The 24,338-nt window shown below is 44.2% G+C and overlaps 1 protein-coding gene across 3 annotated transcripts in view; it reads left to right on the top strand.

Annotated features, from left to right (window-relative positions):
- Window positions 1-8,257: 8,257 nt before the first annotated feature.
- Window positions 8,258-24,338, top strand: part of LOC115163543 (CMP-N-acetylneuraminate-beta-galactosamide-alpha-2,3-sialyltransferase 4) — a 37,572-nt gene continuing 21,491 nt past the window's right edge. For 2 of the 3 annotated variants that reach the window (XM_029715533.1, XM_029715532.1), the window contains exon 1: window positions 8,261-8,542. The gene's annotated coding sequence lies outside the window, so the exon portion shown is untranslated. Of the gene's footprint in view, window positions 8,543-24,338 lie in introns of all 3 variants that reach the window. The other variant, XM_029715534.1, reaches the window with a different exon arrangement.

Below are 24,338 nucleotides of genomic sequence, written 5' to 3'. Positions count from 1 at the left end.
GCGTAGCAGTCAGACGTCTTTGTCCTGTCGTGTCCCTTGTATGTATCTTTTTCTTCACATATCTTTTAAAAATATTTTCCTAAGCCTCAACTTTGAAATACTCTCTCCTGCAACCCGCCTCACCCAATGTGGCGTGGATCTGTTTTTTTTTCTAAAGTATTTGTATTTACTTCGGATCTGGAATCCATCAACTGAAGCTAGCCCGGCCAGGGCTCCTGTGCTACCACCGAAGCCCACTCCTGGGCTGCAATATCCGGACCCCTTCTACTGCCGGTACGGGGTATGGAACCCCGCCGATCCTCTACGACTGGAATACCGACATAATCTGCCCGACGATTTCAACAGGCCCCTCAGGCGCGACGTCCGCTGAAGGCCCATTCTGCTAACTGCGGCCTGCTAGCTACTTGGAACCCTACTAATTCCACGACTGGTCTATCGACGTCACCGCACGAAGAGGCAAAACCGACTTATCCCCATCGACGTCCCCCAAAGGCTAGCTTCCCAGGCCTGGTCTGCTAGCTTGCCTGCCCCGGTCTGCTAACTGCTAGCCCCGGTCTGCTAACTGCTTGCTTGCTAACCCGGTCTGCTAAATGCTAGCTTGTTTAACCCCAGCCTACTAACTGTTAGCTTGTTAGCATCGGCCTGCTAACTGTCTGAATCGCCGTGTCCCCAGTCAGCCCAACCACTCACTGGACCCATATGTTCACTTGGCTACGCATGCCTCTCTCTGATATCAATATGCCTTGTCCATTACTGTCCTGGTTAGTGATTACTGTCTTATTTCACTGTAGAGCCTCTAGCCCTGCTCAATATGCCTTAACCAACCATGTTGTTCCACCTCCTAAAAATGCGATGACATCACCTGGTTTAAATATCTCTAGAGACTATCTCTCTCATCATTACTCAATGCCTAGGTTTACCTCCAATGTACTCACATCCTACCTTAGTGTACAGACAATGCCTTAAATCTATGCTATCGTGCCCAGAAACCTGCTCCTTTTACTCTGTTCCGAACGTGCTAGACGGCCAGTTCGTATAGCCTTTAGCCGTACCCTTGTCATACTTCTCCTCTGGGGATGTGGAGGTTAATCCAGGTCCTGCAGTGCCTAGTTCCACTCCCACTCCTCAGGTGCTCTCATTTGTTGTCTTCTGTAACCGTAAAAGCCATGGTTTCATGCATGTTAACATTAGAAGCCTACTCCCTAAGTTTGTTTTACTCACTGCTTTAGCTAGAGGTCGACCGATTTTTAATGGGAATGGCCGATTTAATTAGGGCCGATTTTCAAGGTTTCATCACAATCGGTATTTTTGGCCACCGATTTGAGATAAATAAATATATATATTACTGCTCAAAAAAACAAAGGGAACACTTAAACAACACAATGTAACTCCAAGTCAATCACACTTCTGTGAAATCAAACTGTCCACTTAGGAAGCAACACTGATTGACAATACATTTCACATGCTGTTGTGCAAATGGAATAGACAACAGGTGGAAATTATAGGCAATTAGCAAGACACCCCCAATAAAGGAGTGGTTCTGCAGGTGGTGACCACAGACCACTTCTCAGTTCCTATGCTTCCTGGCTGATGTTTTGGTCACTTTTGAATGCTGGCGGTGCTTTCACTCTAGTGGTAGTATGAGACGGAGTCTACAACCCACACAAGTGGCTAAGGTAGTGCAGCTCATCCAGGATGGCACATCAATGCGAGCTGTGGCAAGAAGGTTTGCTGTGTCTGTCAGCGTAGTGTCCAGAGCATGGAGGCGCTACCAGGAGACAGGCCAGTACATCAGGAGACGTGGAGGAGGCCGTAGGAGGGCAACAACCCAGCAGCAGGACCGCTACCTCCGCCTTTGTGCAAGGAGGAGCAGGAGGAGCACTGCCAGAGCCCTGCAAAATGACCTCCAGCAGGCCACAAATGTGCATGTGTCTGCTCAAACGGTCAGAAACAGACTCCATGAGAGTGGTATGAGGGCCCGACGTCCACAGGTGGGGGTTGTGCTTACAGCCCAACACCGTGCAGGACGTTTGGCATTTGCCAGAGAACACCAAGATTGGCAAATTCGCCACTGGCGCCCTGTGCTCTTCACAGATGAAAGCAGGTTCACACTGAGCACATGTGACAGACGTGACAGAGTCTGGAGACGCCGTGGAGAACGTTCTGCTTCTGCAACATCCTCCTGCATGACCGGTTTGGTGGTGGGTCAGACATGGTGTGGGGTGGCATTTCTTTGGGGGGCCGCACAGCCCTCCATGTGCTCGCCAGAGGTAGCCTGACTGCCATCAGGTACCGAGATGAGATCCTCAGACCCCTTGTGAGACCATATGCTGGTGCGGTTGGCCCTGGGTTCCTCCTAATGCAAGACAATGCTAGACCTCATGTGGCTGGAGTGTGTCAGCAGTTCCTGCAAGAGGAAGGCATTGATGCTATGGACTGGCCCGCCCGTTCCCCAGACCTGAATCCAATTGAGCACATCTAGGACATCATGTCTCGCTCCATCCACCAACGCCACGTTGCACCACAGACTGTCCAGGAGTTGGCGGATGCTTTAGTCCAAGTCTGGGAGGAGATCCCTCAGGAGACCATCCGCCACCTCATCAGGAGCATGCCCAGGCGTTGTAGGGAGGTCATACAGGCACGTGGAGGCCACACACACTACTGAGCCTTATTTTGACTTGTTTTAAGGACATTACATCAAAGTTGGATCAGCCTGTAGTGTGGTTTTCCACTTTTCAATTTTGAGTGTGACTCCAAATCCTGACCTCCATGGGTTGATAAATTGGATTTCCATTGATTTTTGTGATTTTTGTTCAGCACATTCAACTATGTAAAGAAAAGTATTTAATAAGATTATCATTCAGATCTAGGATGTGTTATTTTAGTGTTCCCTTTATTTTTTTGTATGTATGTTATTTTTACTTTTTTTTACACCTTTATTTAACTAGGCAAGTCAGATTAAGAACACATTCTTATTTTCAATGACGGCCTAGGAATGGGGGTTAACTGCCTTGTTCAGGGGGGATTCGTTTTTGCAACCTTCCGGTTACTAATCTAATCAAATCCAAAGCACGAGGAGCCTGCTTGGCAGGCTGAGGGCAGCAAGAAGCCAAGGTAAATTGCTAGCTAGCATTAAACTTATCTTATAAAAAAACAATCAATCTTATCATAATCACTAGCTAACTACACATGGTTGATGATATTACTAGTTTATCTAACGTGTCCTGCGTTGCACATAATCGATGCGGTGCCTGTTAATTTATTTCGCCAAACGGGTGTTTGATTTAACAAGCGCATTTGCGAAAAAAGCACTGTCGTTGCACCAATGTACCTAACCATAAACATCAATGCCTTTCTTTAAAATCAATAAACAAGTATATATTTTTAAACCTGCATATTTAGTTAATATGCCTGCTACCATGAAATTGTGTTACATCTCTAGCGTTCATTGCACGCAGAGTCAGGGTATATGCAACAGTTTGGGCCGCCTGGCTCGTTGCGAACTAATTTGCCAGAATTTTCCGTAATTGACATAACATTGACATAACAACTCGTAAGCATTCATTCAGACAGCACTTTCGTGCGTTTTGCCAGCAGCTCTTTGCTGTGTTTCAAGCTGTTTGACTTCAAACCGGGTGGGTATAATTTGTGGAACGTTCCAACAGGAATCTATTCCAAAAACTTCGTAAATAACAAGGTTGCCAAAAAAACAACGCATACAAAGTTGTATAGCGGCAGAATAAGATACCGGGTAGTGAGTGGTCTATTTCATTGCGTTTTTCACTCATCACGTTTATTCCAAAAAATGTCTGTCCTCACTCTGGTTGCCTATAGACAAACATTACGAATAAGCTACGTGGTGAGTTGATGCCTATTCGGCAGCTAGTTAGCTAGGTTTGTATGCATTGCTACTTTGTATGCGTTGTTGGTTGGCAACCTTTTACTTTACGTTTTTTGGAACCGATTCCTGTTGGAACGTTCCACAAATTATACCCACCCCTTCAAGCCTGTCAACTCCCAAGATTAGGCTGGTGTAACCGATGTGAAATGGCTAGCTAGTTAGCGGGGTGTGCGCTAATAGCGTTTCAAATGTCACTCACTCTGAGACTTGGAGTAGTTGTTTCCCTTCTTCCGCATGGGTAACGCTGCTTCGAGGGTGACTGTTGTCGATGTGTTCCTAGTTCAAGCCCAGGTAGGAGCGCGGAGAGGGACGGAAGCTATACTGTTACACTGGCAATACTAAAGTGCCTATAAGAACATCCAATAGTCAAAGGTATATGAAATAAAAATCGTATAGAGAAATAGTCCTATAATAACTACAACCTAAAACTTACCTGGGAATATTGAAGACTCATGTTAAAAGGAACCACCAGCTTTCATATGTTCTGAGCAAGGAACTTAAACCTTAGCTTTTTTTACATGGTACATATTGCACTTTTACTTTCTTCTCCAACACTTTGTTTTGCATTATTTAAACCAAATTGAACACGTTTCATTATTTATTTGAGGCTAAATTGATTTTATTGATGTGTTTATATTAAGTTAAAATAAGTGTTCATTCAGTATTGTTGTAATTATCATTATTATAAATAAACCAAAAATCGGACGATTAATTGGTATCGGCTTTTTTTGGTCCTCCAATAATCGGTATCGGCGTTGAAAAATCATAATCGGTCGACCTCTAGCTTTAGCACACTCTGCCAACCCGGATGTCTTAGCCGTGTCTGAATCCTGGCTTAGGAAAACCACCAAAAACCCTGAAATCTTCATCGCTAACTATTTCGTTTTCTGCCACAATAGAACTGCCAAAGGGGGCGGTGTTGCAATCTACTGCAAAGATGTTCTGTATTACTATCCAAGTCTGTACCCAAACAATTCGAGCTTCTTCTTCTAAAAATGCACCTTTCCAGAAACGAGTCTCTCACTGTTGCCGCTTGCTATAGACCTCCCTCTGCCCCCAGCTGTGCCCTCGATACCATATGTGAATTGATTTCCCCCCCCCCCATCTATCTTCTGAGCTTGTGCAACTAGGTGACCTAAACTGGGACATGCTTAACACCCCGGCCATCCTACAATCTAAGCTTGATGCCCTCAATCTCACACAAATTATCAATGAACCTACCAGGTACAACCCTGAATCCATAAACACGGGCACCCTCAGATGTCATCCTAACTAACTCGCCCTCCAAATACACCTCTGCTGTTTTCAATCAAGATCTCAGCGATCACTGCCTCATTGCCTGCATCCGTAATGGGTCCGTGGTCAAATGACCACCCCTCATCACAGTCAAACGCTCCCTAAAACACTTCTGCGAGCAGGCCTTTCTAATCGACCTGGCCGGGGTATCCTGGAATGACATTGACCTCATCCCGTCAGTAGATGATGCCTGGCTATTCTTTAAAAGTGTCTTCCTCACCATCTTAAATAGGCATACCCCATTCAAAAAATTTAGAACTAGATCTAGTCCATGGTTCACTCCAGATCTGTCTGCCCTTGACCAGCACAAAAACATCCTGTGGTGTTCTGCATTAGCGTCTGTTGATGATCAGTTACTTGAGAAGGAGACCAAGTCAAGACGCTAGACCGGGTGGATTCAATTATAGTAAGGCAGCTTTATTAAGAGACAAAGATATTTGGCAAAACGTGCACGGACTCCTTCGTTTAGCTCTTAGGAAACTAGCGGAAGACAGCGCCTACACATAGTGTGCATCTGTTTTATACAACATGATTGTAATGTAATGACGTATGTTGAGTCTTGTAGATTCGTCAACCTGACTGGTCATTGAGTGGAGGGTTGATCCGGTCTCGGGTCGGTGTCGACTCCCCATTGGTCCATGAGTGTGTTCTTTGTTCCGCTGACCCAGCCCTCTGGGATGGGTTTGTGTGTGTGTACGTGTGTATTTTGTGCTGAGTCATTGTCTGTGTATCTCTGTATTCACAAGATGTTATTGCGAGACTGGACGTTGGCCCCTGTGATCAGGGCATTTCCTGTTTTATCAGTGCTGTGTAAGGTCTAATTCGGCCAATCTGTTTCTGGGTGTGCGTGTATAGCTAGTATCAGTTCAACACAGAATGTGTCTTTTGTATCAGCAGATAAGTGTTGCGCAATAGACCAGCTTATCAAATATATTTATTACACGTCCTGCATTAGCGTCGAATAGCCCCCGTGATAAGCAACTTTTCAGGGAAGTTAGGAACAAATATACACAGGCAGTTTGAAAAAGCTAGCTTAGCTACCCTAACACAAATTTGCATCCTGTAGTACTAACTCAAAGTTCTGGGACACTAAAGTCCATGGAGAATAAGAGCACTTCCTCCCAGCGGCCCACTGCTCTTAGGCTAGGAAACACTTACCACCGATAAATCCACTATAATTAGTGGATATAATTATCAACTGAGCCACTAGCCTCCCTGTGGCTCAGTTGGTAGAGCATGGTGTTTGCAATGGTGTTTGCAACGCCAGGGCTGTGGGTTCGATTCCCACGGGGGGCCAGTACGAGGGGAAAAAAATGTATGAAATGAATTGAAATGTATGCATTCACTACTGTAAGTCGCTCTGGATAAGAGCGTCTGCTAAATGACTAAAATGTAAATGTAAATAATTGAGAATTTCAATAAGCATTTCTCTACAGCTGGGCCACTGGCCACAGTGATGTACTGGGCCGTTCGCACTAACCTCTGTAGTGCCTTGCGGTCGGAGGTCGAGCTGTTGCCATACCAGGCAGTGATGTAACCAGTCAGGATGCTCTCGATGGTGCAGTTATAGAACCTTGTGAGGATCTGAGGACCCATGCCAAACCTTAGTCCTGTATTGATGCTTTGCCTGTTTGATGGTTCGTCGGATGGCATAGTGGGATTTCTTATAAGTTTCCGGGTTAGAGTCCCGCTCCTTGAAAGTGGAAGCTCTAGCCTTTAGCTCAGGGCGGATGCTGCCTGTAATCCATGGCTTCTGGTTGGGGTATGTACGGTCACTGTGGGGACGACGTCATCGATGCACTTATTGATGAAGCCAATGACTGATGTGGTGTACTCCTTAATGCCATCGGAGGAATCCCGGAACATATTCCAGTCTGTGCTAGCAAAACAGTCCTGTAGCTTAGGAATGCTGATCTAGTATCAGGTCGCCCCTGTCCATTCAATCTTGTACATTGTGGTCTAAAAGGCTAAACTGATCCTAAATCAGCGCTCCTACTCTGAGACACTTTATACATACAGCCCCAGGAATCTGGTCTATCCAAGTAAAGAACTGTTTACAATGACATTCTCCCCATTTCAAGGGATGATTCCCAGCCAAGCACCTAAAGACGCACACAGATGAGACTGCAAGATGTAGATTACTGGCACTTCAAATGTGATGTGAAAACTGAAATGGAAAATGGACTTCTCCCACGCAGTTACAACCAAGCAGAGACGGGCAGTTCTCCTGTCTGTTTTTTACAGGGCTCTGACACTGCCCTTTGTCAAAGAATAAGCAAACATTTGCTCACCATTTGGTTATTGGCTTTCAAAGTTTGTAGTCTAATGTCAGGAATTAGAAGTTCAAAGTCCAGTAAATTTAGGACAGGGGTGATCCATTTTGTTACATTAAACATATACAGTATCATAACATTACAACTTGATACAATACGAGAAGGTAATGATACATTTATTCTGAAGTTGAGGAACATTTACATATGAAAGAGATATTCCTCTTGAGTATCTCTTTTCCCCTTACAAATAAAAATCCTGTGGGCACACAGCAGGTAATACCAACCTGACCTAGCGCTACAATATTCTCACTTCACTCAAATATGTTGGCATATTGTTCAAGAGCTAAACCTGCTCATGGGTCTCATCCACAAATGAGAGAGTACTGGGTATTTTTTCCCTTTGGGAATCTGCCTACTCACTCAGGCTCAAGGACACAAAAGCTGCCCACTAGTTCTATCAGACAAAACAAATCCAATACTGTCAACTGTGGGTGTTGCCAGTAATAGTATTGGCCACAGCCATTTTCTCATCACACTAAAATATATATTTTTTGTTGAATAAATATAAATAAATAGGCTATTATAAAATATGATCACTTGAGAATGTGTGAAACTGTTTGTAGTTCTCAGAAAAATAGCACATTTAATTGTACTTCAGAACTTCTTTAAATACAGACAGCATTCAATCAATAAATTGATGAATCATTTTCTGTAAATCAATGGCTCAAGAACTGCATGCGCTGCGCATGTGCCAAAAAGAAACATTTTGAAAAAGGGTAGGCGTTGTACTGACTACATTTCAATGGACCGATCACTCTGCCTGCGGAGTTAGCAGCCCGTTAGATTATTGCCAACAAATTATGAATTTGATATGTAAAAGTATTTGCTTCTTAAATGTGGTATGTGTCCATGTTTTCAAGTCGTGTAGCCCTAATCACTGAAACGGATACCACGGCGCCTCCCACTTGGCGCATAAAAACGCCTATTTCTTACATCTCAGAGATAAGAGTTTTTCGCTTACATGCATATGCTATTCTGCTTCGGATTGCCACATTTGTTAACTACATTACTGGTAAGTGAATTCACATTTGCTTTTTCATGTTTTTCTTCTATCAACCACAGCTGCCAAATACTGTGATTTAGCTGGCTTATTTTAATAATTCAGGAAATAGCGGTTGCATGCCCTGCAATCGCATAGAGGCAACTAAAACCTATTTTAATTCTAATTTAAAAGTTCTTCAATCAAAATGCTCAATGTATACTTTTCTGAACTTACTTTGACATCCGTTTGCGAATCGATTTGTTTAGCATAGGATTAATACTTTGTAGCTAATAACCAATTTGTCAATTTTATGCTGTTGCTTGGTTGCCAAGTTACAGCACATCAATTGAGACAAACAGGGCATACTCAACTTGGTCATTTTTATGAATGATGAACAAAACCGTATTTTGTTGGAAATACTTAGCAAAAATGTAAAGTGAAAAACAAGTGCAACATGGCAGTTTGATGGCTTCACAATTGTTTTAGTAAAGTTTGCTAAATGGTTGTGGAAGTTGTAACATTGAGTCAGGAATGGTGGAAGATGTTATCCTTTCATTTTCACTTCCCTATAGTCTCCCTAAGCAGTCTGTTAACAGAATCACGAGAGTGTCTATTCTGAGTTTGATTCCCCACATGCTGTCTGTCAGCAGGGACATGTTGTGAGTTGCCCACCGCTGAAATGAAATCGGCCCATGAAATGGAGTGCAATGAGGTTGGCATTGGCAGTTATGACTGTCTGTAAACTGTCATGCATGTTGAGCAACATGCAATGTCCATTTTGTTATATTCAGCTAAATTATTGTTTTGTCTGAACGATAACAAACTGGTGAAGTTCCACACAACAGTGAAAATGTAAAACTGTTAGGCTATATTTTTTTCTAACTTTAATTGTATGAGTGTTAACTCATAGACGAATCAAAAACGGGTTTAGGCCTGGGTGGCCCAATCAGGTTAAGCAACAATGTATTTAAAAAAAAAAAATTATGCTCTTTACTTGTCAGTGTTCTAAACAGGACATCATTTATATTTTTACCTAAACAAGCAAACACATATCAGAGAATTGATAGCAAGCAGTGCACTAGGTTAGTCAGATTTGATTAAACAGAACAGATTAACTGGAATGACATTCATTCTCATGGGATGGGTTTCAAAAATATCTAAATGACAGTCACACTCCCAATTAGCCAAGAATATGACTGCATTGAGGAATACTGTATGTCACTTCTATGGCTATATGCACCATACCACTGCCCATTTAATTTGTTCATTTAGCCAACAAGACGGCTCATAACCCAGTGCCTTTATCACAGTCAACACATTTTAGCTTTAAAAATAGGGATGCACAATATAATCGGTAAGCATATCAGAATCGGACGATATTAGCTAAAAATGCCAGCATCGGCCCGATGTCTGTCTAGTTTAACGCCCATGTGCAAAACCAATGTCAAAGCTGACGTGCATACCTATATAGCGTAGGTAGATGACGTAATGATACCACGAAGGAAGATAACAAAAAGGCATATGCAACATTTGTGCTACTATTATTTCCCGAGGAGGGGAGAAAGGGAAATCTTTCAATACCACAAACCTAATTACTAATTTGAAAGTGCATCACCCCCAGACATTCTGCGACTACTTAGAACAAAAGCAGAAAAAAAACTAAGCGCACGCTTCCAACAACTAAACAAGTTCAAGTCGAGCACTCATTTGAAAGAGTAAGAGAATTTCAGCGTGAACTCAAAGGCGAAATCCATTAACGCCAAGATAATATAATTCATTGCCCTTGACAATCAACCGTTCTCTTTCATGGATGATGTTGGCTTTCGCCGACTAGTCGAGCACCTCGAGCCCCGGTACACTCTGCCAAGTAGGCACAATTTATTTAATTTTTTCTTCAGATGTTGCCCTACTGGATTTAGTGTTGTTGAAACGCACATCCAAAAGCTACTTGATATGGGCGTCACTGCTATTAGCTTTATGACTGACATTTTGACCAGCGATGTTAGCCCCATGAGCATGCTGAGTCTGACCACACAGGGGTCGACAAGGATTTCGTACTGAGGAAAGCCGTATTGCATGCTGAAGAATGTGCTGGTTCTCATACCGCTGCTGCCATTTCAATGGCATTTGAGAACATGTTTGAAACTTGGAAACATGAACATGCTCCATTCGAACAACTGACTTGAGAAATAAGCTCATCAACTGCCCCTGCTGCAGACGTGATACCCTCTGTCATGGCATTGAAACGCCTGCTCAACAAAACTGCTGACAGACCGTGGGGTTAACTTGCAAAAGTACTCTAGTAGAGGCTGTGAACAAGCCATTCGGTGGCATTCTCTGAGTCTCTACTGTGTCGCCACCATGCTCAATTCTAGGTACAAGGACCGCTACATCGATACAGACAAATGGGGTTTACGTGAAATGTTAGACACACCTGGACAAGATGGAAACGGACACAGTGACTGTGCGCACCGAGGAAGAGGACCCACAACAGAAGAGGGCACGGACAGACAGCTGAAACTTCACTGCTTGACATGTATGATGAAATGTACATGTGGCTTCCCTGTGGCTCAGTTGGTAGAGCATGGTGTTTGCAACGCCAGGGTTGTGGGTTCGATTCCCACGGGGGGCCAGTACAAAAAAAAAATGCATGGAATGAAATATATGCATTCACTACTGTAAGTCGCTCTGGATAAGAGCGTCTGCTAAATGACTAAAATGTAAATGAAATCCTGGTTGAGAATGACATTACTGAACAATGAAACAGCAAGTTAGTGAAAGAAATGGGTTTTGATTATGTTTTACTGGTAATAGGGACATGCGTAAATGCCAACAAAATACATTGTGTGTGTGTGTACTATTTAACTGTCCCTGAATGCTTAAAAGGCCGCTAAAATGTAATATCGGGTTTTTTGGCAAGGAAAGTATTTGGTATTGGTCAAAAATGTAATACTGGTACGTCCCTATTTTAAAATTTTTAAAAAAATTAAGAATGCTACATTTTCTCTCGGGCTCATGGCAAAATGTGTAGAATAGCATGAACTGCACATTTTTCGCCATGGCAAAATTGCAGGAAGTTAAGCATTTTTTTTGTGAACGCAGTTATCTTTTTTTGAGGCTCACCCTATTTTCTACAAGCCCACCTATCAACAAATTTGTGCCTATGCAACTGATCCATGTCCACTTCATTCACAATACAACTCATTTGGTGTTGTCAAAGAACATAATACAATACAAGTAACCATGCCAATTGTCTCAATAGACTGGCAATTACAAGGGGTTCTTGTTTCATAATTGGCATAGGCCAATCTCCTTATCTAGATTAGGTTTCCTCATTCTACAGCCATTATGATAAAATATCCAAGTTTTGAGCTATGTAAAGCTATGCATAACATTGCTCTGTTTTAATTCAATTTGAGGCTTGGTTCAAATTGTGCAGACTTGATTTACTTTCAAAACATAGGCCTAATTATACTTTAAAGATAGCGTTGTTGAAAAGGCTACTTAAGAATTTCAAGAGGGTTGGCGCAGCAGTTTGGAGGAAGGTTTGTTATAAGGTTCTAATAACACTGAAAAAGTATGCTAAGTACTGTTCAACACCAGTGTCAGACCAGACTGATACTTAGCCTAGAGATGCAGGTTTGTTCTGTACTAGGGCTGGGCGGTATACCGTATTTTACTATATACCGGTATTGACGCATGGACCAGTTTGGGTTTTTACTTTACCTTCTATAACGGTATTTGAATGTTTGGTTTGTGAAATGTGATATGCCATGTGTGTAACGCCCCTTTTTTATAGTTTACTTCGCTATTTGAGTCATCCCTCTCCGCTCTCTCTATGCCGCTTTCCACACAGACCTAGTCCCACCCCCTGTCACTCAAGGTGCGCATTTGTTGTTGCTTGACCATGAGACCCTTTCGTTCAGTCTGCATGTCAATGCAGCACATACAACGATGTTGTTTCCAATTAGATCTTAATATGAATCCACAAGTGTTCTATAATTACAATATTAGTTTGGGTTTCTTACATCTGCAAACAGCTAGTTTGTATTTTCTTTGCAAGTTAATCTAAATTGTGTTAGCCACTAATGCTAATCGCTAGTTGGCTGGCTAGCTAAATCAGCATGTTTGTGCAACAGTATCTTCTAAATCAAAGAGGAATAGGCGACGCATGAATATGTTGACTATATGAATAAAGATTTAATGTAGCCAAAGATTATAGGGTCCCCTAGGAAACACTTAACATCACTTTGGTTCCTACCCTGTCACAATAGCTCGTCCATGGTATAAAACAATGGCGCAAGACCCATTGGAATAATGTTGACTGTGTTGCCACCCTAGGGTCACGCTTTACTCATAAAGCAAATTTAGAACTTTTATTAATCAAAAACATAAAATACCGTAAAAAATTGATATTTTGGGGGTTGGTTGAGATGAGGCACCGACGTGTAGTTTCCAGGTCTTCATTTGCACGCTCCGACTGGCCGTTGGTCTAGGGATGAAACCCGGAGGACAGGCTGGCCGACGACCTAGTAAGGGTGCAGAATGCCTTCCAAAATCGGGATGTGAATTGAGGACCATGATCAGAGACTGTCGATAGGGAGTCCATTGATTCAGAAGACTTACTGCACCATGAGCTGGCCCGTCTCCTTGGGGAGAGGGATGAAATGGGCGGCTTTAGAGAACCTATCCACAACCGTCAGGATAGTGGTGTTGCCATCAGACGGAGGAAGCGCAGTTACAAAATCCAGGGAAATATGGGACCAGGGGTGATGAGGAACAGGGAGTGGCTGAAGGAGGCCAAATGTAGTTTGCTGCGGAGTCTTATTCTGGGCACACACCGTGCATGCAGCAACGAAGGCCAAGACGTCAGGAACCATAGTGGGCCACGTGAAGCGTTGTCGGAGGAAAGCCAGGGTTCGACGGGAGCCAAGATGACAGGTAAGCCTGGAGAAATAAGCCCATTCCAGGACCTGAGACCAGGCCGTATCAGGGATGAACATCTGACAAGCCGGGCCCCCCTGGGAACGTTGTGCCTTGCAGACCAGTCTCAATACCCCAGACAACAGGAACTGTACAGGTGAGAGAGGGTGTCCGGCTTCTCATTCTTGGACCTTGGACAGTAGGAGATGGTGAAGTTGAACCTGGTGATTTAACAGAGCCCAACGTTCCTGCCTAGAGTTAAGGTGCTTGTCTGTGCAGAGATTCTAAATTCATATGGTCAGTCCACACCAAAAATTGATGTTTTGCCCCTTCCAGCCAGTGCCTCCACTCCTCCAGCGCCATCTTGACCGCCAGAAGTTCCCTATGTCATAGTTTCTCTCCGGAGTTGAGACGATGGAACAGGAAGGCACAAGGATGAAGCATTTAGTCCTGGGCATTCCGCTGGGACAGGACTGCCCCCACTCCAACGTCGGAAGTGTCGACCTCAACCACAAACTGACCGTTCCGGATGTATGAGGATGGTTGCTTTAGCGAACAATGTTTAAGGTCCACAACTGCCCTGTCAACAGCTGGGGACCATGTGAACGGTACCTTCGGAAAAGGGAGTGCAGAGAGGGGCCGCCAGGGTACTGTAGCCCTGACTGACAAAGCGGTAGAAATGAACAAACCCCAGGAAATGTTGCAGCTGAACATTCCCTTCAGCGACGACATATCCCAGAAAGGAGATAGTAGAGCGGTGAAACTCGCACTTCTCTCTTTTCTCAAACAACTGGTTCTCCAGGAGGCACTGAAGGACTTGTCGGCCGTGTTCTTGGACAGAATGGGAGAAAACAAGGATGTCGTTGAGGTAGACAAACATAAAATGATTTAACTTGTTATGGATAGGGGGCAGTATTTTCACGGCCGGATAAAAAACGTACCCGATATAATCTGGTTATTACTCCTGCCCAGAAACTAGAATATGCATATAATTAGTAGCTTTGGATAGAAAACACTCCAACGTTTCTAAAACTGTTTGAATGGTGTCTGTGTATAACAGAACTCAAATGGCAGGCCAAAACCTGAGAAGATTCTGTACAGAAAGTACCCTGTCTGACCATTTCTTGGCCTTCTTTGTCATCTCTATCCAAAACAAAGGATCTCTGCTGTAACGTGACACTTTCTAAGGCTCCCATAGGCTCTCAGAAGGCGCCAGAACGTTGAATGATGACTTTGCAGCCCATGGCTGAAAAACAGTAGCGCATTTGGATAGTGGTCGATCTGAGAACAATGAGACGGGTGCGCGCATGCACGTGAAGAGTCCATTTTAGATTATCAGTCTTTGAACGAAAACAACGACTCCCGGTCGGAATATTATCGCTATTTTACGAGAAAAATCGCATAAATTGATTTTAAAACAGCGGTTGACATGCTTCGAAGTACGGTAATGGAATATTTAGAAAAAAAGTCACGATACGCATCCGCTCGTCACCCTTCGTTACCCTTCGGATAGTGTCTTGAACGCACAAACAAAACGCCGCTATTTGGATATAACTATGGATTATTTGGAACCAAACCAACATTTCTTGTTGAAGTAGAAGTCCTGGGAGTGCATTCTGACGAAGAACAGCAAAGGTAATAACATTTTTCTTATAGTAAATCTGAGTTTGAGTGCCAAACTTGGTGGGTGTCAAAATAGCTAGCCTGTGATGGCCGGGCTATCTACTCAGAATATTGCAAAATGTGCTTTCACCGAAAAGCTATTAAAATCGGACACCGCAATTGCATAAAGGAGTTCTGTATCTATAATTCTTAAAATAATTGTTTTTTTGTGAACGTTTATCGTGAGTAATTTTGTAAATTCACCGGAAGTGTTTGGTGGGAATGCTAGTTCTGAACGTCACATGCTAATGTAAAAAGCTGGTTTTTGATATAAATATGAACTTGATTGAACAAAACATGCATGTATTGTATAACATAATGTCCTAGGAGTGTCATCTGATGAAGATCATCAAAGGTTAGTGCTGCATTTAGCTGTGGTTTTGGTTTTTGTGACATTATATGCTAGCTTGAAAAATGGGTGTCTGATTATTTCTGGCTGGGTACTCTCCTGACATAATCTAATGTTTTGCTTTCGTTGTAAAGCCTTTTTGAAATCGGACAGTGTGGCTAGATAAAGGAGAGTCTTGTCTTTAAAATGGTGTAAAATAGTCATATGTTTGAAAAATGGAAGTTTTGGTATTTTTGAGGAGTTTGTATTTCGCGCCACGCCCTATCATTGGATATTGGAGCGGTGTTCCGCTAGCGGAACGTCTAGATGTAACAGGTTAACATGTCACGGAGCACGTTGTTGACAAGGACCTGGAAAACAGCGGGAGCGTTGGTGAGCCCAAACGGCATGACCTGGTAGAAGGGAGGTAGCACGAGCCTTGCTGGATACCCCCGGAAGGTACTCTGTGGAACGGCTTTACCGTCCCTACGATTGCGAACGGCTTTACCTAAACTTGTAGGAGGACGTCCCGGGGGAGGCTGCGCCGCCTTAAGGCAATGTGAGTGGCTGAACAGGTTCCAACCCAGAATAGAACCAGTGGTCCAGTCAATAAAGGGGTTATGCCTCTGGAGACATGAAAATTCTAAAATGGGGATGTGGGGAGATTCATTGAGGAGCAATTGTATGGACTCACTGTGATTGCCTGATACCCGCAGGTTAAAGAACTGTGCGTGACTCAGCCAATAGTGTCTGTCCAGTGCTCTGGCGCCCATAGGAACGGAGAGGAGTAGTGTAGAGATGCCTAGCTCCGATACAAGGGTATTGTCCATAAAACTCATCAGCCCCAGAGTCAATGAGCACTCGGAGGGATTTAGACCGCTCACCCCACAGCAGGATAACATGAAGGGGAGTATGAGTAATGGGAGTTAGACCATTCCCAGTATGGCCCACCATAGTATTCTTACCTAGCTGATGAGTCTGGTCTTTTACTGGACAGGCGGATTAGTAATTCCCTGTACACCACAATACAGGCAACTGTTGGAGTTGGCCTCTAGTCGTTCTTGAGGCGACAACCTAGCTCTACCCAATTGCGTAGGCACCGTAGAAAGTGTCGCTCGTTCCTGTAGATTTCCTATTGGACTTGGGTGCCTTCAGATCCTCTCAGGAAATGCAGGCGTCGGGGACTTCCGGGATTCTTTGGGGGCAAGCAAGCAGCTGTGTCTGCCACCCTATGGGGTTCTTGACTTATTCGAAGTAGCTTTCAGGCTGCCCCTCTCCCGGAAACCGGAGAATCGAATACTTTCCTCACCTCCAACGAAATCCTCCAAACAAAGGTAAATGGCAGATTGTTGCTCCCAAACCGCCATAGCCCAGGAGAGTGCCCTACCAGACATTAGCGTTATAAGATACGCTATTATCGAGTGGTCCAACGGGAACAAAGAGGGCTGCAGCTCAAAGATGAGGGAGCACTGGGAAAGAAATGCCCGGCAGGTACCAGGGTCCCCAACATAACGCTCAGGAGGAGGTAAGCGGGGTTCTCAGGAAGCCGGGGTAGGCTGCACAAAATCCTCACCGTCGGGAATTACTGAGCCTCCGGGAGGTCTCTGTTGTGGCATGCTGCCTGATAGTCCACAGAGTTGCTCTAGTAATGTCTCAACCCTGGTCATGGTGTTCCGACAGCGTATGAGGACCTTCCATAAGGCTCTGAAGTAGCTCCTCATGTTTTTCAGTGGTGGCTGCCTGCAGGGAGACAGCGTGACGGAGCCAGTCCGAGTCTGCTGGGTCTATCATGGCCAATTCGTACTATAACGACACGGAGAGACCCAGATGCAGGAGGCAGGTGGTTCGAGTCTTTGATATTTATTAAAAAGCAAGGGGCAGGTCGAGGACAGGCAGAAGTTCATTTACCAGGTCAGAGTCCAAAAGGTACAGGGTGGCAGGCAGACTTGAGGTCAGGGGAGGCTGAATGGTCAAAACCGGGAAGACTAGAAAAACAGAGAATAGGAAAAAGCAGGAGCATGGGAAAAAAAACATTGTTGCTGACAAGATGAGACGAACTAGCAACGGACAGAACACAGGTATAAATACACTGGGGATAATGGGCAACACCTGGAGGGGGGTGAAGACCAGCACAAAGACAGGTGAAACAGATCAGGGTGTGATTGTTAACTGTGGGACCTTTTTATATAGACAGATGTGTGCCTTTCCAAATCATGTCAAATCAATTGAATTTACCACAGGTAGACTACACGTTTTTTTAATTTTTAATACACTTGCAAAAATGTCTAAACCTGTTTTTACTTTGTCATTGTGTGTAGATTACTGAGGATATATATATATATATATATTTTAGAATAAGGCTGTAATAATGTGGAAAAAGTAAGTCTGAATACTTTCGAAGGCACCGACTCTACACACTCCTACTCTCATACAATCATCATATATATCCTGATGCCTATTGATCCAGTATCCCTGCACATTGTAAATATGGTACTGGAGATGCCCACAAAATACATTTGTCACTTAAAGACTGGCTCTCAATTCCAATAATATTGGCCTTTCATTTCACATTGCATGACTCCAGGTAGCCTAGTGGTTAGTGTTGGGACATTAAAACTGAAATGTTGCTGGAAGGAATCCCAAGGTACAAATCTGTCATTCTGTCCCTGAGCAAGGCAGTTAACCCACTGTTCCTCGGGCACCGATGACGTGGATGTTGATTATGGCAGCCCCCGCACCTCTCTGATTGAGGGGTTGGGTTAAATGCAGAAGATGCATTCAGTTGTACAACTGACTCGGTATCCTTACAACTGACTCGGTATCATCCAAGATGGCGTAGCAGTCAGACGTCTTTGTCCTGTCGTGTCCCTTGTATGTATCTTTTTCTTCACATATCTTTTAAAAATATTTTCCTAAGCCTCAACTTTGAAATACTCTCTCCTGCAACCCGCCTCACCCAATGTGGCGTGGATCTGTTTTTTTTTCTAAAGTATTTGTATTTACTTCGGATCTGGAATCCATCAACTGAAGCTAGCCCGGCCAGGGCTCCTGTGCTACCACCGAAGCCCACTCCTGGGCTGCAATATCCGGACCCCTTCTACTGCCGGTACGGGGTATGGAACCCCGCCGATCCTCTACGACTGGAATACCGACATAATCTGCCCGACGATTTCAACAGGCCCCTCAGGCGCGACGTCCGCTGAAGGCCCATTCTGCTAACTGCGGCCTGCTAGCTACTTGGAACCCTACTAATTCCACGACTGGTCTATCGACGTCACCGCACGAAGAGGCAAAACCGACTTATCCCCATCGACGTCCCCCAAAGGCTAGCTTCCCAGGCCTGGTCTGCTAGCTTGCCTGCCCCGGTCTGCTAACTGCTAGCCCCGGTCTGCTAACTGCTTGCTTGCTAACCCGGTCTGCTAAATGCTAGCTTGTTTAACCCCAGCCTACTAACTGTTAGCTTGTTAGCATCGGCCTGCTAACTGTCTGAATCGCCGTGTCCCCAGTCAGCCCAACCACTCACTGGACCCATATGTTCACTTGGCTACGCATGCCTCTCTCTGATATCAATATGCCTTGTCCATTACTGTCCTGGTTAGTGATTACTGTCTTATTTCACTGTAGAGCCTCTAGCCCTGCTCAATATGCCTTAACCAACCATGTTGTTCCACCTCCTAAAAATGCGATGACATCACCTGGTTTAAATATCTCTAGAGACTATCTCTCTCATCATTACTCAATGCCTAGGTTTACCTCCAATGTACTCACATCCTACCTTAGTGTACAGACAATGCCTTAAATCTATGCTATCGTGCCCAGAAACCTGCTCCTTTTACTCTGTTCCGAACGTGCTAGACGGCCAGTTCGTATAGCCTTTAGCCGTACCCTTGTCATACTTCTCCTCTGGGGATGTGGAGGTTAATCCAGGTCCTGCAGTGCCTAGTTCCACTCCCACTCCTCAGGTGCTCTCATTTGTTGTGTTCTGTAACCGTAAAAGCCATGGTTTCATGCATGTTAACATTAGAAGCCTACTCCCTAAGTTTGTTTTACTCACTGCTTTAGCTAGAGGTCGACCGATTTTTAATGGGAATGGCCGATTTAATTAGGGCCGATTTTCAAGGTTTCATCACAATCGGTATTTTTGGCCACCGATTTGAGATAAATAAATATATATATTACTGCTCAAAAAAACAAAGGGAACACTTAAACAACACAATGTAACTCCAAGTCAATCACACTTCTGTGAAATCAAACTGTCCACTTAGGAAGCAACACTGATTGACAATACATTTCACATGCTGTTGTGCAAATGGAATAGACAACAGGTGGAAATTATAGGCAATTAGCAAGACACCCCCAATAAAGGAGTGGTTCTGCAGGTGGTGACCACAGACCACTTCTCAGTTCCTATGCTTCCTGGCTGATGTTTTGGTCACTTTTGAATGCTGGCGGTGCTTTCACTCTAGTGGTAGTATGAGACGGAGTCTACAACCCACACAAGTGGCTAAGGTAGTGCAGCTCATCCAGGATGGCACATCAATGCGAGCTGTGGCAAGAAGGTTTGCTGTGTCTGTCAGCGTAGTGTCCAGAGCATGGAGGCGCTACCAGGAGACAGGCCAGTACATCAGGAGACGTGGAGGAGGCCGTAGGAGGGCAACAACCCAGCAGCAGGACCGCTACCTCCGCCTTTGTGCAAGGAGGAGCAGGAGGAGCACTGCCAGAGCCCTGCAAAATGACCTCCAGCAGGCCACAAATGTGCATGTGTCTGCTCAAACGGTCAGAAACAGACTCCATGAGAGTGGTATGAGGGCCCGACGTCCACAGGTGGGGGTTGTGCTTACAGCCCAACACCGTGCAGGACGTTTGGCATTTGCCAGAGAACACCAAGATTGGCAAATTCGCCACTGGCGCCCTGTGCTCTTCACAGATGAAAGCAGGTTCACACTGAGCACATGTGACAGACGTGACAGAGTCTGGAGACGCCGTGGAGAACGTTCTGCTTCTGCAACATCCTCCTGCATGACCGGTTTGGTGGTGGGTCAGACATGGTGTGGGGTGGCATTTCTTTGGGGGGCCGCACAGCCCTCCATGTGCTCGCCAGAGGTAGCCTGACTGCCATCAGGTACCGAGATGAGATCCTCAGACCCCTTGTGAGACCATATGCTGGTGCGGTTGGCCCTGGGTTCCTCCTAATGCAAGACAATGCTAGACCTCATGTGGCTGGAGTGTGTCAGCAGTTCCTGCAAGAGGAAGGCATTGATGCTATGGACTGGCCCGCCCGTTCCCCAGACCTGAATCCAATTGAGCACATCTAGGACATCATGTCTCGCTCCATCCACCAACGCCACGTTGCACCACAGACTGTCCAGGAGTTGGCGGATGCTTTAGTCCAAGTCTGGGAGGAGATCCCTCAGGAGACCATCCGCCACCTCATCAGGAGCATGCCCAGGCGTTGTAGGGAGGTCATACAGGCACGTGGAGGCCACACACACTACTGAGCCTTATTTTGACTTGTTTTAAGGACATTACATCAAAGTTGGATCAGCCTGTAGTGTGGTTTTCCACTTTTCAATTTTGAGTGTGACTCCAAATCCTGACCTCCATGGGTTGATAAATTGGATTTCCATTGATTTTTGTGATTTTTGTTCAGCACATTCAACTATGTAAAGAAAAGTATTTAATAAGATTATCATTCAGATCTAGGATGTGTTATTTTAGTGTTCCCTTTATTTTTTTGTATGTATGTTATTTTTACTTTTTTTTACACCTTTATTTAACTAGGCAAGTCAGATTAAGAACACATTCTTATTTTCAATGACGGCCTAGGAATGGGGGTTAACTGCCTTGTTCAGGGGGGATTCGTTTTTGCAACCTTCCGGTTACTAATCTAATCAAATCCAAAGCACGAGGAGCCTGCTTGGCAGGCTGAGGGCAGCAAGAAGCCAAGGTAAATTGCTAGCTAGCATTAAACTTATCTTATAAAAAAACAATCAATCTTATCATAATCACTAGCTAACTACACATGGTTGATGATATTACTAGTTTATCTAACGTGTCCTGCGTTGCACATAATCGATGCGGTGCCTGTTAATTTATTTCGCCAAACGGGTGTTTGATTTAACAAGCGCATTTGCGAAAAAAGCACTGTCGTTGCACCAATGTACCTAACCATAAACATCAATGCCTTTCTTTAAAATCAATAAACAAGTATATATTTTTAAACCTGCATATTTAGTTAATATGCCTGCTACCATGAAATTGTGTTACATCTCTAGCGTTCATTGCACGCAGAGTCAGGGTATATGCAACAGTTTGGGCCGCCTGGCTCGTTGCGAACTAATTTGCCAGAATTTTCCGTAATTGACATAACATTGACATAACAACTCGTAAGCATTCATTCAGACAGCACTTTCGTGCGTTTTGCCAGCAGCTCTTTGCTGTGTTTCAAGCTGTTTGACTTCAAACCGGGTGGGTATAATTTGTGGAACGTTCCAACAGGAATCTATTCCAAAAACTTCGTAAATAACAAGGTTGCCAAAAAAACAACGCATACAAAGTTGTATAGCGGCAGAATAAGATACCGGGTAGTGAGTGGTCTATTTCATTGCGTTTTTCACTCATCACGTTTATTCCAAAAAATGTCTGTCCTCACTCTGGTTGCCTATAGACAAACATTACGAATAAGCTACGTGGTGAGTTGATGCCTATTCGGCAGCTAGTTAGCTAGGTTTGTATGCATTGCTACTTTGTATGCGTTGTTGGTTGGCAACCTTTTACTTTACGTTTTTTGGAACCGATTCCTGTTGGAACGTTCCACAAATTATACCCACCCCTTCAAGCCTGTCAACTCCCAAGATTAGGCTGGTGTAACCGATGTGAAATGGCTAGCTAGTTAGCGGGGTGTGCGCTAATAGCGTTTCAAATGTCACTCACTCTGAGACTTGGAGTAGTTGTTTCCCTTCTTCCGCATGGGTAACGCTGCTTCGAGGGTGACTGTTGTCGATGTGTTCCTAGTTCAAGCCCAGGTAGGAGCGCGGAGAGGGACGGAAGCTATACTGTTACACTGGCAATACTAAAGTGCCTATAAGAACATCCAATAGTCAAAGGTATATGAAATAAAAATCGTATAGAGAAATAGTCCTATAATAACTACAACCTAAAACTTACCTGGGAATATTGAAGACTCATGTTAAAAGGAACCACCAGCTTTCATATGTTCTGAGCAAGGAACTTAAACCTTAGCTTTTTTTACATGGTACATATTGCACTTTTACTTTCTTCTCCAACACTTTGTTTTGCATTATTTAAACCAAATTGAACACGTTTCATTATTTATTTGAGGCTAAATTGATTTTATTGATGTGTTTATATTAAGTTAAAATAAGTGTTCATTCAGTATTGTTGTAATTATCATTATTATAAATAAACCAAAAATCGGACGATTAATTGGTATCGGCTTTTTTTGGTCCTCCAATAATCGGTATCGGCGTTGAAAAATCATAATCGGTCGACCTCTAGCTTTAGCACACTCTGCCAACCCGGATGTCTTAGCCGTGTCTGAATCCTGGCTTAGGAAAACCACCAAAAACCCTGAAATCTTCATCGCTAACTATTTCGTTTTCTGCCACAATAGAACTGCCAAAGGGGGCGGTGTTGCAATCTACTGCAAAGATGTTCTGTATTACTATCCAAGTCTGTACCCAAACAATTCGAGCTTCTTCTTCTAAAAATGCACCTTTCCAGAAACGAGTCTCTCACTGTTGCCGCTTGCTATAGACCTCCCTCTGCCCCCAGCTGTGCCCTCGATACCATATGTGAATTGATTTCCCCCCCCCCATCTATCTTCTGAGCTTGTGCAACTAGGTGACCTAAACTGGGACATGCTTAACACCCCGGCCATCCTACAATCTAAGCTTGATGCCCTCAATCTCACACAAATTATCAATGAACCTACCAGGTACAACCCTGAATCCATAAACACGGGCACCCTCAGATGTCATCCTAACTAACTCGCCCTCCAAATACACCTCTGCTGTTTTCAATCAAGATCTCAGCGATCACTGCCTCATTGCCTGCATCCGTAATGGGTCCGTGGTCAAATGACCACCCCTCATCACAGTCAAACGCTCCCTAAAACACTTCTGCGAGCAGGCCTTTCTAATCGACCTGGCCGGGGTATCCTGGAATGACATTGACCTCATCCCGTCAGTAGATGATGCCTGGCTATTCTTTAAAAGTGTCTTCCTCACCATCTTAAATAGGCATACCCCATTCAAAAAATGTAGAACTAGGAATAGATCTAGTCCATGGTTCACTCCAGATCTGTCTGCCCTTGACCAGCACAAAAACATCCTGTGGTGTTCTGCATTAGCGTCCTGCATTAACAGCGCATAGCCCCCGTGATAAGCAACTTTTCAGGGAAGTTAGGAACAAATATACACAGGCAGTTTGAAAAAGCTAGCTTAGCTACCCTAACACAAATTTGCATCCTGTAGTACTAACTCAAAGTTCTGGGACACTAATGTCCATGGAGAATAAGAGCACTTCCTCCCAGCGGCCCACTGCTCTTAGGCTAGGAAACACTTACCACCGATAAATCCACTATAATTGAGAATTTCAATAAGCATTTCTCTACAGCTGGCCATGCTTTCCACTTGGCTACCCCTATCCCGGTCAACTGCCCGGCACCCCCCACAGCAACCCACCAAGCCCCCACCATTTCTCCTTCATCCAAATCTAGATAGCTGATGTTCTGAAAGAGCTGCAAAATCTGGACCCCAAAAAAATCAGCTGGGCTAGACAATCTGGACCCTCTCTTTCTAAAATGATCTACTGCAATTGTTGCAACCCCTATTACTAGCCTGTTCAACCTCTCTTTCATATCATCTGAGATTCCCAAAGATTGGAAAGCTG

Source organism: Salmo trutta, chromosome 26, assembly GCF_901001165.1.
Source record: "Salmo trutta chromosome 26, fSalTru1.1, whole genome shotgun sequence".
NCBI classification, from domain to species: Eukaryota; Metazoa; Chordata; class Actinopteri; order Salmoniformes; family Salmonidae; genus Salmo; species Salmo trutta.
The sequence above is the reverse complement of the archived record's forward strand: the minus strand, read 5'-3'. Positions and strand labels throughout refer to the sequence as shown.